Source organism: Typopeltis vanoorti, chromosome 9 (assembly GCF_054136105.1).
Source record: "Typopeltis vanoorti isolate ZY-2024b chromosome 9, IOZ_Tvanoo_1.0, whole genome shotgun sequence".
In the NCBI taxonomy this organism is placed as follows: Eukaryota; Metazoa; Arthropoda; class Arachnida; order Uropygi; family Thelyphonidae; genus Typopeltis; species Typopeltis vanoorti.
Window position 1 is genome coordinate 130,613,516 of NC_143557.1, and position 16,658 is coordinate 130,630,173.

The following is a 16,658-nucleotide window of genomic DNA, read 5'->3' on the forward strand; positions in this document are numbered from 1 at the left end:
TTTTATTATTGTCGATATGGGCGACCCCAAAACTGACATTCGTCTTTATACTTTTGTGATATAATGGGAAGAAGAGCGACCTCTAGTAGCTATTCACACGTTATCATTTTAACAGTTTACTTCTGATTTCAAATCTAACTGAAATTGGTTTCTTAAAAAGTAAATCGTTACATTTTTTTTCACGCTATGCATTCTAATGAATATAAATTTAAAAAATAATAATACATTTACGATTATTTATTTTATTTTTTGTGTAATTATATAAAGGCATCGTAGTTTTTCATTCCAGCGCCATCTCTTGGCAAAAAGAGAAAATTCTATTCAATATTATTATATATACAGTACTATAATGGTATTATTTGAATAACAGTGCAGTAAAACTACTTCGATATAAAATAATGGTCATGGCTGTTTCAGATTTAAACAGCAACAAAATGAAATGTGTCGGCTAATTTTCCTTAAAGTTCCATCCGAATCTGCTATAAATGTCATATTTAACTCGAATAAACAGTCAAAGCGAAATCAATAGTGGTTGCTGTTTCCTTGTAAATAATCCTGAAATAAATGTACTTATTTTATTAATACTTTTGAATTTCGGGGTTGAATCAATAAGCTTTCATTTGTATTCATCAATTTAATTTATATTTTTAAATCTAGTTAGATATCCAAATTTAACTAATTCTTAAAATATGTTAATTTGTGTTTCCGATCTTAAAAATTCATGTGTTTCTAGCAAAGTACTTCGATCTCTCCACCCTCGCCAAAATACTGACGACAAAATATTCAACAGTTGTCAGTGTGCGTGAACTAAATAATACCTGTTATGCTTAATTGTAATAAGCCTAAACAGAGATTGATCCCGATGAAAAAAAAAAAAAAAAAAAAGGAAAGGAAGAATTGGGCTTGAAAATCACACATACACCCCATCATTTTCTTAAAGCAATTTGACATTTCTTTTTAAATATTAAATATCACAGTAAAACTATTTTATAAGAAACATAGCTTCCGCTGCTGCAGTGATAACCTAACTGTCATGTATTTTTCGTGCAATTTATTTTCGGAATTCAACAGACTCCAGAGGGCGCAACTTTGTAACACAGCAGCAGTGTGTTTTGGGCAAGCGAATTAAGAAGCAAGAAGGAATTTGGATGTGTTAATTATTGCTGGAAGTTACCGTCATCATGAGGAACACTTTTGTGATTGAACGAAAGATAGAATGGGAAGTTCATATGTTAAGTTGTGAACTGAATTGCTTGTGAATATTCACCAACATCTGCTTATATTCTTGCATGTTCAGAGAAACGTGGAGGAACTTCACGTTTCTCTGAACATGCAAGAATTCTGTGTCATCCAAAGGTATAATGCAGAGGGAGAGCGCCTATAAAAGTGATTGGAAAAGACATAATGCTGAAACAGAGCCTCTATAAGAAAGTGATTGGAAAAGACATAATGCTGAAACAGAGCCTCTATAAGAAAGTGATTGAAGGGAGTCAGTAAGAAGAAGGGGAGCGGTCGTCTATTCAGCATTAAAATTCGACAAAACAACAGGAAATCATGTAAAGATGTGAGCTAAAGTGCATGTTGATAAGTCGCAGTTTATTTTGCTTTTTTTATATTTTTAAGCTATAATGCTGGCAAATCTATCACATAACGAGGCGAATTTAGTTTTAACGTATAATTAATATTTATACAAACATTAATATCAAATTAAAACCCAAACACATCTGCTTAAAAAATCTTTTCAAGCACGATATTACATTTTAAATATTAGTTAAAAGACAGGTAACACGTATAATTACTGTGGCTTTTACCCCTCAATATATATCGTCTTTCGTTTTTGTTCCTGATCCCAACTCGATTAATAATACTGAATTAATTATGCAGTAACCGAAGAAAGTGGTCTATAAATGTAACGTTTATGTAATTTTAATAACAATGAGCCAAGGATCTGCTTTCTACAACCAGTCTCCTTGCCATCACATCTCCTTCTTCTTCTTCTTATTCTTCTTCTTATTATTATTATTATTATTATACAACAACACAAATATCGCTTACCCAAATATGCAACACGACATCAATCAAATCACCAACTGGTTAACCAAAAACGGCATATATATAAACCCTGGAAAAACAAAGCTCATGATATTCAAAACCCCCCAAAACCTGCCCATAGAAACTAAATATCTCACTATCCGACATTCATCCTCCTATACACAAAGCGCAGAACCTAAAATCACAACCGTCATGCAGGTGAAAATAACACGCTATCTAGGACTTCGCTTCGATGCTGATCAAAGTTGGAATAGCCATACAAACTACTTACATACCAAGCTTAGGATAATAGCAAGCAAACTATACCAGTTAAAAGACATTGCCCCAAATCCACATAAAAATACTAATCTATAAAGCATTATGTGAAAACATTTTAAGATATGCAATCACATCATACGCATTCTGCACAGACTACAGACTTAACAGGCTACAATGGCTGTAAGATAAAATGGTAAAACTGATTATTATATTTACGGTTATTTTGCCTGCTTCTGTAAAACTAATGTTCTGGGAACAACCCACACTTATGCAGGAAGCACGGACAAAACACGAAATATTAAACGTGAAACACTTATGCCACTACACAGTCATGTTAAAACACTACTTCAGTCCAATCTTCAGAGTAAACAGAACAACATATCAAATAACAAGACCACAGTCAACAACCTACATAACATATAAGTACAACAATCAGCACGGCAAAGCCACCCGAAACTTCTACGTACCTGACAGGATAAACAAACTGCCGTTCGACAACAGAAACCTAGCAGCATACAGGGAGCTGAAACAGGCGCTATATAAATATTATAGCGAGAACGAAAATTAGAGCAATTCCTGTTTCTCTCTTCTCCCCCCCCCACAAACCTATGACAAACCCCCTCTCAAAAACCATCACTACAAGAACACAAAGAAACAAACACACCATGTCTGAATCAAACCCTATTTGCAGAAAAAAAAAAGTTAAACTGTAATAGCAGTTGAAGTCTTCCAACCACGTACCAACAAACAGTAAAATCAACACCTGGCTTGTGACCAGGTGTTGATTTTACAATATAGAAACATAACCATGAAACCACCGGCATCTATCATCTATCATCTTCCTCAGATAAGCTCTGCTCAGCTTCGAGGAAGAAAATTATTAACTTGTAAGAATCTGTTATTCACAATTGTAATGTGTTATATATAGATAATTATTACAGTATCTATGTATGCAATTTATCTGAGACATAAAAAAAAATATTTAAGAATATTATTAACTTGCAAATATCTGTTATATAATTGTTAAGCACGTGTATATAATTATTACTGTATCTATGTATGTAATTTATCTGAGGCATTATAAAAAATATTATTATTAGTAGTAGTAGTAATAGTAGTAGTAGTAGTAGTAGTAGTATAAATTTAATTTACTGCACCGCTCTGAATACAATGTTCCTTAAAGGAGGTAGACTATGTGGTCCCATGGTGTAACGGCTAGCACTCTGGACTTTGAATCCAGTGATCCGAGTTCAAATCTCGGTGGGACCTTGTTTATCTCAGTATTTTTTTACTCTCTCTATTTTTCTGTTTTAAATTTTTAGAAGCTGTTACTCCTCGGATAACATACCTAAACATACCTTATATTTCTTTGATTTTTAGTTAATATTTCATCTTCCACACTTACGCAACATATAACATGGTTTATAATATACTGCAGGAAGAAATAATTGCTTAATACGAATTTATATACGAGAAAGTTCAAAGTCATAATTATGACAGTGGCTTATTGTCTAGTTCATGAAGGTTTACACCACCGGATGTTTCCTAAGATTTTCACGTACATTCATTTGAAAGTTGTCTCCGTGATATTTTTAATTTTTAGCACTGACTACGTTCATTTGAAACTGATTTATATTTACCGTTTGACAAACTGCACTCAGGAAAGCATGAACCATTGAAGATTCGATTGGGAAATGGATTTTAGGGTGTTGGTTTTAAATGCGCTGAAAATGTATCTAATTGTGTCTTGATTATGAGGAGGTAATAGCCAACACGTCCTCTACATAGCCCAGTAAAACCACTGGTTTCAGGGTAGCTGTGCTAACTGCTTTGTTCTCCATGTGTATAAATTGGCCATGAGTGTCCCGCCCATTTGTATGTTCATTTTCCTTTTTATGTGAAGTGACCAACGAAATTCCAGCAACTAATTATAGTATTTACTTTCTTAACATTGCCTTATATTGTAATTCTAATAGCAACATCACCAAAAGAACTAGAGTACATGATTATTAATTAACTGAAGTAACTCAATCTGGAGAGAAAGCCTTTCTAGCTTAGTTAGTTTAGACCAGGGGTCGGCAAACTGCGGTTCGCGAGTCACATGTACGGACTCTTTGTGTACGTACATGTGGCTCTGAAGTAAAATTCAAAAGGAAAATAAGACCATCATAGTTTCATTTATAAAATTTTTAAAGGATTTTATTCACATAATGGTGACTAATTAGGATTAGGTTTTGGGTGCCTCGACATCTGAGATCATTTGCAGAGCAACAAAGTGACTAATAAGTGAGCTCACGGGCGCCCTCTACTGGACAAGGCAACGTTGGCAATAGTGAAATGCGAAAGCGGAGTCCGTGTCGCTTTGTGTTTCTGCAACTTAGTATTCTCTTTTGGCTGGGTGCATCCAGAAACTGCAAGGTGATAAAGGCAACCTGACAATTATTTTAAATAAATATATATATATATATATATATATATATATATATATATATATATATATATATATATATATATATATATATATAATATTGATTTTATTATATTTTGATACGCTGAGGGTCGCGATTTACTGCGGCGTGTTTTATTTCACGTGCAACTGTTACAATAAGACGTGTTACTGGTGAGATTTATTTTTATTATATTTTCGAATTATTGTCATTTATTATTTTGAATAATCACTTAGTTCTTTTTATTTTTTTTTATATAATGTATTTATATAACGTGTTAAATAAAATATATTGTTTAGGGTGCTTTTCAACATGGCTACGAAGAAAAAAACTAAGAAAAACAACAGATGAGCATAATGACTTTAAAACCGAATGGACTGAATCTTTCGCGTTTATCTCGAACTCAGATGGCCTTCCAACCCGTCTTATTTGCCAAGAAAAACTGGCGCACAACAAAAAGTCAAATTTGGAGAGACACTTCACGACGCCAAATGCCACATTTACAAGAAAACATCCTGTCGGTGACATAAGAAAGAGAGCAGTTGAAGAACTTCAGAAAAATGTTGAAAAATCAGGTTCTGTATTTAATTATAGGAGAGAGTCTGCCAATGATGTTAATATTGCAAGCTTCGTAGTGAGTCAGGAGATCACTAAGAGAGGAAACCATTCATAGATGGTGAATACATAAAATGTTGTTTTGTTAATGCATCTGAAGAACTTTTTCGGGATTTCAAAAAAAAAAAAAAAAGCAGAGATTTTAAATAAAATTAAAAACATCCCGTATCTGTCAAAACAGTAGCAGATAGGACAGTTACAATATCCTCAAATGTGACCAACCTTAACCATTAACCTCATTAGCAAAGATTATTTCAAGAGAGCAGTTTTAAGCATGAGAGAATCTTTTCTTCAAAGGTTTCAGGAATTCAGAAATAATAAAACGACTCCAACTTTTATTACCAATCCTCTTAATGCCAATGTGAAGGGATTAAATTTTTCTCCGTTTGATATTGACACGGCTAATTTTGAAATACAATTGCTGAACTTGACAAGCAAAGACTTATGGAGCTCCAGATTTGTACGTCTTGGTACTGAAATAGAAGAACTGGAAAAGAAAAATGCAGTCTGATTTCACTGCGCAAGCCGACTGCTATAAAAGAACTACAGAAGGCAGGTTCAATGATTTTCAATACTTGGAATAGTCTTCCGGACTCATATCATGAGTTGAAAAAAATAGCATTTGGTGTTCTCAGTATCTTCGGGTCTACATCTTTATGTGAGCAATCGTTTTCTAACATGAATTTCTTTAAATGTAAATTGAAGAGCCAAATTACTGATGCCAACTTGGAATCGTGCCCTAAATTAAAAACGACTAGTTACAATACGGAAACTTTCTAAGGAAATGCAAGCTCATTGCTCACACCGATTAAAACCAATGAGAGCAATTTTTTTTGTGTTTTTTTCTTCATTTAATAAAGATATAATTAATATTATAACTTGTTGTATATTACTATAAATTTACTTTAATATTACTTTAAATTTTCCTTATTTGTAAAAATATACTTATGGCTCTCGAATTTTAAATGGTTGTGAGGAACGGGTTTGGCGCTTCCTTCTCAAAATTTTGCTGACGCCTGGTTTAGACCAATACGGTGGTTGGAATGATCTAGGCTCGAATCGCGTTCAAATAAGTGAAGAACTTTTATCAGTTGTTTTCAATAAAATGGTGTGTTAGTTTCTCATAATGAGGGTAAGGGATTTTTTTTCTATAGGAAACTCGGAATTTTTTGTCCCTCAAAACAGGCAGACGGTAGTTTACAGATACTGAACACTTCGAGAATAAGAATTTACCACGTCATTCGGTCGATTTTGGTTTCGAAAGCCTGCATGGTAAAGTGCAGTCTACATTTATCTGAGACATTATAAAAAATATTATTATTATTACTAGTAGTAATAGTAGTATACAAATTTAATTTACTGCACCGCTCTGAATACAATGTTCATTAGAGGAGGTACACTATGTGGTCCCATGGTGTAACGGTTAGCACTCTGGACTTTGAATCCAGTGATCCGAGTTCGAATCTCGGTGGGGCCTTGTTTATCTTAGTATTTTTCTGTTTTAAATTTTTAGAAGCTGTTACTCCTCGGATAGCATACCTAAACATATCTTATATTTCTTTTTAGCATAAATCAGGAAAAAAATAAATTTGGAAATAGGGCTACAAATAAATATGGATAAATCAAAAATAATGTACAGTGAAAATATTCCAGAAAGGAAGTAAATCAAAGACAGATTGAAATAGGGAGTTCAAACATATATCTAGGACAAATCATTAAAAACCAGGGGTCGGTAACCTTTTCAGGCTAGACGGCTGCATTCAACTTTTATTTTTAATAATCAGGCCGTAAGCGAAATTAAGAGAAAATAGTGAATGAAAAAAATACTTAAGATATCAATTTTTATTATATGGGTCTTAAAAAAAACACAGAAATATTTAAAATACGAGATACGAAACAAGCATGAAAATGAAACTCAATGAAAATTATTATCACGTAAAAACAAAGTAATGTAGTTTATGCATTACAATATGTGTGTCTCCCTGCTTAATGTGACTATTTCGATTGTTTTCCCTTGGCCAGATTATTTAGATCCACTTTATAACCTGAGTGCAAATTCGAATCGAAGCATGCAAATGTTCAGTCAGTCAGAGAAAAAAAGTTTATTTTTTCTAAAACTCATGTCAGAAAAAAATGCTTATTCGCAAATGTATGTGGTTCAAAATGTGACTACCATCTTCTTTGTAAAACTGATTAATCCTTCAAATTTTTTTTGGTAAGCATCGATAAAATGTTTGGATATTTTCTAACGAAAATTATGTTTGATTGTGTTGTGATTCCAAAATTTCCATTTGTAGTTGGTTTGTTACGTCATCAGTAGACATTAAAATGGTTCAAACATTGGATTTGTTGATTTTTATGAAAATCAACAAGATTGCTTACACGGGCGATATCACGAAGTATAGGTATAAAATTATTTTTAAGTTATTATTCATATTATAGGGGGGGGGTAGATTGAGACAGCTTTCCCGTGGCCAGAGTAAATGCTTTACTTAAACAAGAAGATACTGAACCAGTAGATACTAGGCCCCTGTTAAATTTTATAAATTGTTCATGTGCACATTTAGAAGACAGATACCCTGAGAATGAGATACAAGAATGGTCAGTGTTTGATATCTCCTCTATTTCACGTTGCGATTTCTCATTTGGTAGTGAACATGTTAATGCCCTTTGTCTTAAATATCATGACTTTCTGGATGATATTACAGAAATAATTAGTCAGTTTAATGATTTCAAATTTTCTGTACAAGAAAAAATTAAATGCGAAATGATATCACATTTTACACAAATGGTTGTATTTGCTCTTCAAAATAATCACTTTTGTGATTTGGCAAAGTTGATGGATATCGGAGGAACCTTCCTTGCATCTCGTGCAGACTGTCAGCGAGGTTTTAGTCTAATGAATCAAATAAAAAACCAACTTAGAAACCGTTTAGGAGAATGTCATTTGGATATGCTAATGAGAGTGAAAAGTTACCAATTATATGGAAATTCAATTAATTTAGAGTGTGTATAAAGAGTGGGTGAATGCCAATGACAGAAGAGAGAAAAAATAAAGAGATAGAAGCTAGAACTAAACAAGATGAGAATTAGTAAAGGACTTATTATGAATGTTCAACAGGGTGAGAATTAGTAATGGGAATATTTTATTATGTATGTATGTTTAGAGTTTTTTTGCAAAGTTAGAAAATTTAATTAAAGGCAATCAGTCACTACTGTTATCTTTTTTTTTTTTAATTTATTTCTTACTCTAATCAGATCAATAATAAATATTTATGTTAGCTCTGTGATTGATGTCATACAACTTACTTGGTGTTGGTAATAATACACACACTTAAACTCCTATCTAGTACAGTCGGTATCGTGTTGGCGTCGCATGCGCCAAGTCCCCGGATCGAGTCCTGCCCAAGGCTTGTGAATCGTGATTTCCGACTGTTTACTGGGGAGGCTACTGCCGTGTGTGAGAATACGGTGTGGAGTTGGGGTGACCTGGCTGACGTCCCATTGACACCAGAAAGTAAAGAGTGAACTAAAAACTTTTTTGCTTAAATAATCAGTATGGTGACTTGTATGGGTGCGCACATACTTTTCAAAAGAAGGCAAATTTTGCACACACCAAATTTCTCCGCACATTCACGGCAAAAAATTAGTGGGAACATTGCTGATAACCCTCTCATTACTGAAATGCTGGCTGTACTGAACGTTCAATGTGTGGCCGTGCTCCATCCTGCATAAAAATTATGGAGTCCAAACATTGTTTCCTGCAATGCAGGAATGACAAAATTTTCCAGCAGCTGTCAATAAATCTCTCCAGTAATGGAGCAGGTTACAGGACCTGTAGGGGTAACACGCTCAAAAATGTTTGATCCTATTATGAAATCGACTGTGAAACGACACCACATTGTGGTACTTACTGTATCGCTTGGGGATGTTCAGATGCCTAAATTCTGCAGTTGTGAGTGTTCGCCAACCCATTCTGTTAAAAATGAACCTCATCACCCCACAATATTCTCCAAGGCCAGTCATTGTCGACCTCCATTCGAGCAAGAAACTTTAGCGCGATGGTCATGCGCTTATCATAATCTGCAGTAGTTAGTGCTTGCACACGACTGAACTTATACGGATAGAAGTGAAGCATTTTCCGTAAGATTTTCCAGACTGTACCATAAGCCATATCAAGTTCGCGAGCTATGGCACGAGCGCGTGGACCCGAACTGGTCCCTGTGTTCGAACACAGCAGTAGCAACGTCTGTTACTGTCTCTTCTTGCACTGCTTTCCGTCCTCTGCCACGTCTAACTCCTAGTGATCCAGTTTCTTTAAACTTCTTAATCATCGCTCTCAGTGCTATAGCCGACGTAGGACCTGTTACGCAGGTTACGAAGCCTTCTAAATTCCCGAAGGGCCGCTACGGCATTGCACTGTTTAAGGTAAAACAACTTAAGTAAAGCATGCTGAGGCAAGGTATTGATGATACCTTGCATATTGAGCACAATTCGTCGGTCATTCGAATAACTGCCTGAACGTTCACAATCCCTTTTTAAGTTGAATTGGTGGCTCTGCTGTCATGTACGCACAGTAAAATTTGCATAATCCTTTTTACCTGCGTTTACTGCAAATATTTGACTGATTTGCGCTCCGCCAGAGCAAAAATTTCCCCTATCGGCGAATTTTGGTACTAAATCTTTTTTTTTGCGGAATTCATCTCCCCATGCCTTCAAAAGTCTCAGTATAAAATTTGGTCTCACTCCGTTCGTTGGTTTTTAGCTACAGATGCCTCCAAAGAGGAAAAGTTATTTTATGGTCACCCTGTATCAATTGTGAAGTTATGAGAACATCTAATATGTGTAATTATTTGTTTGTAGTATTTTGTTGTACACAGCCTTTTGCTATTATCCCTGATGATGTAAATCACGACTTATGAAACTTATAGGATTATATTTGTTTATTTTTATTAAACTATTTATTTACATCATAATGTGGTTTTAGTACCCGAGGCCTTCGCAAATTAAGATCTTGTCACAGAATTAATCCTGTAAAACCTTAGGAATTCTTGTGGCAGGCGACATTTAGAGTTCAGAAGTCAAAAAGAAAACAGAGTGTGAATATCTCAGCGAGTACAACATGAAAGTGGCTTTTTTACATTTTCTGGGCATTTTTTTATTAAGAAAAGTTCTAAAGATCAAACTGAATGGAGGCAACATAGTAACTGCAATCAATGCATGGACCATCGCGATAATGAGATACACATCAGGGATAATTAGCTAGACTCGAGCCGATTTGGATGCACTCGATCGTAAAACCCGAAAATTAATGAAAGTGAAAAACCTTGCACGCACGCACTCATGTGGATCGGTTATACACAGCCAGGAAAAGTTGAGGACGTGGCCTTTTATAGTCAACGTTCTATAGTCAAGCAAAGTAGAAGAAGAGAAGGGAGGGTTGAATCATTACATTAAGCGAAGCAATTTTTTAAAGTTTTATTTTATTATTTATTGCTTTTCTTTGATAAGATAAATTTGCCTGCAATAGAAGATAGATTGGCTGTCTATTCCGGAAGTTTCGCACTCAGTAATACACAACAAGCGCTGATTATCTGGTTCATATTTAATAACCACAAACTAACTGGAAAAGGAACAAAAAACTGTTTACTTAAAAGACATTGAATCCCTAAGCTGGAAAGTTTTCCTTTCTCAAAACGAGATATTCACATTATTCAATTTTTTAGTTAGAATTTACTTTCGAACAAAGTAAACAGTATTGCAATGCAGTGTAATTTTTTTTAGAACTGCTCGATTATTTTTAATATCCAGTAGAGAATGCTTAATACTTTATTTGTTTAAACCGATAAAATGATATAGTATGATGATTATAATGCATTTTTTTAATTTTGTACCTACAGTTTTGATTCTGAACTGTAGGAACAGAAATATACGCCATAATAATCCCCCCCCCACACACACACCCACACACCCACACGAGCCAAAACTTTATGACCACCAAGCTTGTTTCTGACCAAGGAAAATGTAATGTTGGCTGAAACGGGCCGAAATAATTTCCATACTTTCTGGAATGGGGATTATTTTGGCACCCCTGGGTCCTGCCATCTCCTTTGAATGCAACTTGACTGCTCATTCTTACGTGAGGATGGTTTCGGAGCAGGTATTGCGCTATATGGCGATACAATGGCTCAATGGTTTTAATAGGCATATTTATGCATTCCATCGCCCCCTAATTCTCCTAATTAGAATCACACAATATTTGTGGGATCATGCGGAACGCACTGTCTGCAGGCAGAATCCCGGGCTTCGCTCGAGAGGCGTTATTCTGTCTGGATGACTCAAAATATCTGAGGACAGCTTCCGTAATGCAGTGGAATGACAAGACGGATGCAAGCGATTATCTCATGCAAAGGAAATCCAAAAACGCTACAAGGTTGGTGGCCATAATGTTTAGGCTGATGTCTGTAAACAGTTTTTACTACTCTGTAAAAATAAAATAAAATAAATGAATAAAAACAATGTTTCGACAATAAATACTATACTGCCTTTCTACTGCTATTCGTTGATTGATTGATTGTTGTTGTTGTTGTTATCTGTTATCTTGAGTTATCTGTTGATTCATTGTTGAACTGGTTTCGAATCTGCGAAACCAGTTCAACAATGAATCAACAGATAACTCAAGTTCTGGGATTGTTATTGCAGTTGGAACAATAATACGTCAGTAATACGCAGACCTTCGAGCTACACTCAGAGACTTTGCCTTGAAATGCCGGACGCATATCTATCTGTAAGGAAATACCCACACTAACAAATCTTTCCCGCTAAATTATCTGGTAAGTTAAACGATGTATCTTTTATTTCTAAAAGTGTTTCTTTGTCTATGTTAAAGGTAACGAGCTCGTTTGAATTAGTAATTTGAGAATAGAGAATCTGAATATATTGTTGTATCACAGCTTACTTCTTTGGACATTACTGGAAAACAAGCAATTCATTTTGCAAAGATGCATATAACCATGTAATTATATGTATTATATTGCAGTAAGTGAAGCTTAATAAAAAGAAAAAACAGTTGGATTAGTTCTGTCGTTCTATCTAAACATAGAACAGAACCAGATATTTAAGTGATTTTGATTTAAATTCCCGATTTTCTATCTCCTGGGAAAATTATTCTCAAGGAGATAGAAATGCTTTATTTTATTTATTTATTTATTATTTTTTTATTTAGTATTATTTTAAAGTATTATTTTATTGTTTAATTAATTTAATTACGTTTCATTTATTTTTTAATTTTTAAATTAATTTAGTTAAGTATAAATTTAAGTTTCATTTAATAATTATTAAATTAATTAATTAATTAATCAATTAATTAATTTAAGTAGTTTAAAAACAATTTGCTAGAAATACAAATAAAGCATTATTTATTTGAAGTTTATTAATAATTTTATTTTAAATGTATCGAAAGGTCAGCAAATTGGCTGGACGTTTGAATTATTTCGCACCAGCTGCTGTCAGAAATTTCCGAAGACATTTGTAATATTTTTAGTGATAAAAATCTAAAACTTTCTGTTGTAAAAACAACTCTCCTTCAGTAAGAGATGCATGTCTCGTGGAAAAGGGAAGCTAAAATGCTGCGCGTCAATAACGTCAACTACTAAATACAATCCTAAAACATACCAGAAGATTGGTTATGGTTGCCATGACAACTGTCAAACTCTCTAGAAAACTTCTTACATCATTCGTTGCATTATTGTATTATTATCTGACATTTATTTTTGGCAAATTCCTCTGATAATAGCCATCATTACTCTTTCATTAATATATCTTTTTCATTTTTTCTACGAAATTACTAAATTCCTTCCTATATTTCTTTCTCTGAAAACGTTCACGACTTGTGTTTTTCCATTATTATTTTTTTAACCATTAATTCCGCCTTGGTTGTCATTCTAACTTCTTAAACGAGTTTCGGTCACGAAACGAGGTTTTATTTTCTTATTCGTGTAGTTCTCATTATTCAGTAACTGCATGGAAAAGCCACACGGGTTGCTTTGTCTTTTGCGAGCTTTTCTTTCTTTCTTATATGTTGCGTTAAAAATCTCACTTCTTTTTAACGCAAGAAAAAAACTTGCGTTAAAAAGAACGCAAGTTTTTTTTTTAACGAACGCAAGTTCGTTAAAAAGAACGCAAGTTAAAAAAAAACTTTCTTCTATTCAATCAGTAATTCACCAAATGAAAATGCTCATTTCAGATGCGCACATTTTGAAACGTTGAATTCATTAAACATTCAGACAGAAACAAAGAAGCCAATAAGAAACGAGTAGTTCTAACATTTCAGCAGATCAGCTTGCCTTTGAAAACAAAATGCGATTACTCTTCTCATAGATCCAACGCGCACCCTTCTTATATGAGTTAATTTATCTGGTTTTCGTATTTAAACTCAGCTGGCTGCAAAAAAAATCCCCCCCCTCTTACTTTTTCTCCATTTCACAAATATTTCTATATTTTCTAAATTCTAACTTTTAACCAGGAAGAAATGAAGTCGTAGAAGCCTGCGAAGAGCGAGCAAGTTTTGAGTCAAATATTCAGTTAACCAATAAGTCTTTTATTTTCTCGGAGTTTATTTTTTTTATGTTTTCAAGATATAATTGAGAGGATGAAAATTACATTGAAATTGGCTTGATCATTTTTTTAGAACTAATAAAGAAATCGATGCTATTTAACAGTGAAAAGCAGCAGAATGTGCTTAAAAAGAGAAAGAACTAATCATGCTTTTGGTGTCGAGGATACCTTGAACGTCGCTGGTTCGAAACGCTTTAAAAGATAAGTCATATTTTTCAAATTTTTATTCATAATTCTGATTTAGTTTATAGTTCAGCTTTGTTTTATAAGTACGACAGATGGACAAAGTTATTCAGAATAAGTAAATTGTACATATTTCATTAAACTATACAGTAGTTTGGTGAATATTAAGTTCGCTCATGCTATTATCAGATCCGGCACTGTAAAACTTAGCGTCCTTCCCTTACATGCTACTTCAGGTAATTAACTCTCCACAGATGAATACATTCCATTTTCTTCCCTCTCTGTGACCATTCCTTCTCCTGACCTAGAATTATGGCAGCAGCCAATTGCATGTATCGTCCTGCTGGCCTCTATCTCACACCAGATGGCCTCAAACGATTTTTTGGCTTTAATTCGTCTGCTCTTATTAGCAAACCCCCCCCCCTTCCTCACTTTGTTCTTTCTATCCTCTGAAAATACTAGATCCCTTGCATTCTTTTCCTATGGCAATATCATCTTCGGTCAACCAAGTCTCACTAATGCCTATAACCTTTGGCGCTAAGCAATGCAGAAAACTCGTCACCCTTATTTCGATTAATTCTGGCACTAGTATACATAAAATTCAACATCCCTTAATCCCACAACCTTATTTAAATCTCGAGTTGCTTAAACCAATAAAGTTAAGAACTTGAGGAGCTATATTTGGCGTCATGTGATCACTCTCCCACTTACTAATCTCTAGGATTGCCTGGACCGCTGCTAACCTGCAGCCCCCCCACCCCCCAAACATTCTACTTTCCTTGACTCTGTGCTTCCAAACTCTCACGAAACAACACTTTCTCAAGTCGTTTGACAGCATATCCATTCGAATAAAGCCGTCCGCGTTGTATAACTCTTTTCTTCCCCCAAAGTCATTTCCCCCCACCCCCAAAGTCCTGATGCGCAACTGCCACATTCGCGATCATTGCTTTTCTTCTTAGTTAGCCTCTCTCATATCATACTAACAGACTCACACCGATTACTTCGTCGTTCTTCTTTTTCACATGAATCAGCAACTATCTGATGTCTTCTCGTATACCACTCTTCTCCCCTTCTTAATCATTTCTACCATCCCAAATGAACATGTCTTTAACCTTCACACTCTACATCCTTACATCATCACTTATATTAGCACTAAGAAAATGCGATTTGGTCACAATCTCCTCAAACACTCCTCTTACTAATGAATCGCCATACAAAATCCGATCTCCCTCCTTCTCTTGCTTCTGTATTATAACCATCCGCCAGATGTTTCTCCAACCCTCACCCCCTCAAGTTTATTCAGTGGAGCACTCCATGTAAGTCCGCTATCACGCATCTACCAACTGGCAATTCTCTACATTTTCCACCGGTTTATTCTTACTCATATCGCTTTAAACACCAAATATTTTAAGAAAATATATGAAAAACTACAATCAGTAAGTTTGAATCTTATTTATTTTATATAACAATTAAAATATTGCAAAATGTTAAAAATTTAATCTTGTAAATATCCTTAGCCTATGAATGTGGCGAATTACTTAGGTGGTGGACTTAGTGGATTATAAACTTCATGCAGTAGTTCCCCCCCCTCTTATCCGCGGTTTCATATCCTCTGTCGAACCCGGTCCGAAGATATTAAATGTAAAATTCTGGAAATAAACAATTTATAATTACATCGGCAAAGTAGATATTTGATCCAACATTATTTCAAAGCCGAGTGTTTGTAGATGCTACGAATGTTTTGTAAGTTGAACTGAGAGCTTACGAGAATACAATCCTCGGCATCTCCGAGTTGCCTTAGCTACTTAAGTCAAGTAGGTGTACAACTCAGATAGGCCGATAATTGTATTCTCGTAAGCTCTCAGGTCAACTTTCGAAACTTTCATAGTTTATACAAAGATTCGGCTTAGAAATACTGTTGGATCGAATATCTACTTCACCCGTTTAATTTTACATCCCCGAAATATAGCCGTATGGCTCTATCTATTAGTAATGCACAATTGGGATGATCCCAGAGGTAGTCCAACACCAGGGCAATTCGATGCAAAGGTGTAAAAAGCTACACGAACCTTGCATCCTTTCGGAAATCTGGAATAGCTTGCCATTCTGAGTAGTTTTAGGTTATTAGATTGACATTCGCGGTATCGCAGTACTTGTGTTCAAATAACCCTTATTTTACTTAATAATGGCCCTAAAGTGCGAAAGTAGTGATGCTGGCAATTCGGATATGCGAAAGAGAAACCTTAAAAAAAAAAAATCTGAAAACTGTATAATCTGAATAACTGTAATAAAGGTTATTCAGATAACTTTTATTACACTATGTTGTTATAATTGTTCTATTTTATTATTAGTTATTGTTGTTAATATCTTACTGTGCCTAATTTATAAATTAATAGGGTGTCTTGGAACGTATCCCCGAGGATAAGGAGGACTGTTTCCGAAGATATTATCTTGAAACCCCCACATGAGTTTCAGAGTGGGATCGAC

General features: G+C 34.6%; 1 protein-coding gene and 2 non-coding genes across 6 annotated transcripts in view; all 3 read left to right on the top strand.

Annotated features, from left to right (window-relative positions):
• LOC150103549 (uncharacterized) overlaps positions 1–16,658 on the top strand; it is a 98,510-nt gene that overhangs the window by 28,136 nt on the left and 53,716 nt on the right. For 2 of the 4 annotated variants that reach the window (XM_090397590.1, XM_090397587.1), the window contains exon 2: positions 14,093–14,193. The exons of the other annotated variants lie outside the window; for them this stretch is intronic. The gene's annotated coding sequence lies outside the window, so the exon portion shown is untranslated. The remainder of the gene's footprint in view (positions 1–14,092; positions 14,194–16,658) is intronic. 4 annotated transcript variants of the gene reach the window in all.
• Positions 3,508–3,579, top strand: TRNAQ-UUG (transfer RNA glutamine (anticodon UUG)). The gene has a single exon. It is a non-coding gene; the product is annotated as a tRNA-Gln (tRNA).
• On the top strand, positions 6,778–6,849 carry TRNAQ-UUG (transfer RNA glutamine (anticodon UUG)). Its single transcript has one exon. It is a non-coding gene; the product is annotated as a tRNA-Gln (tRNA).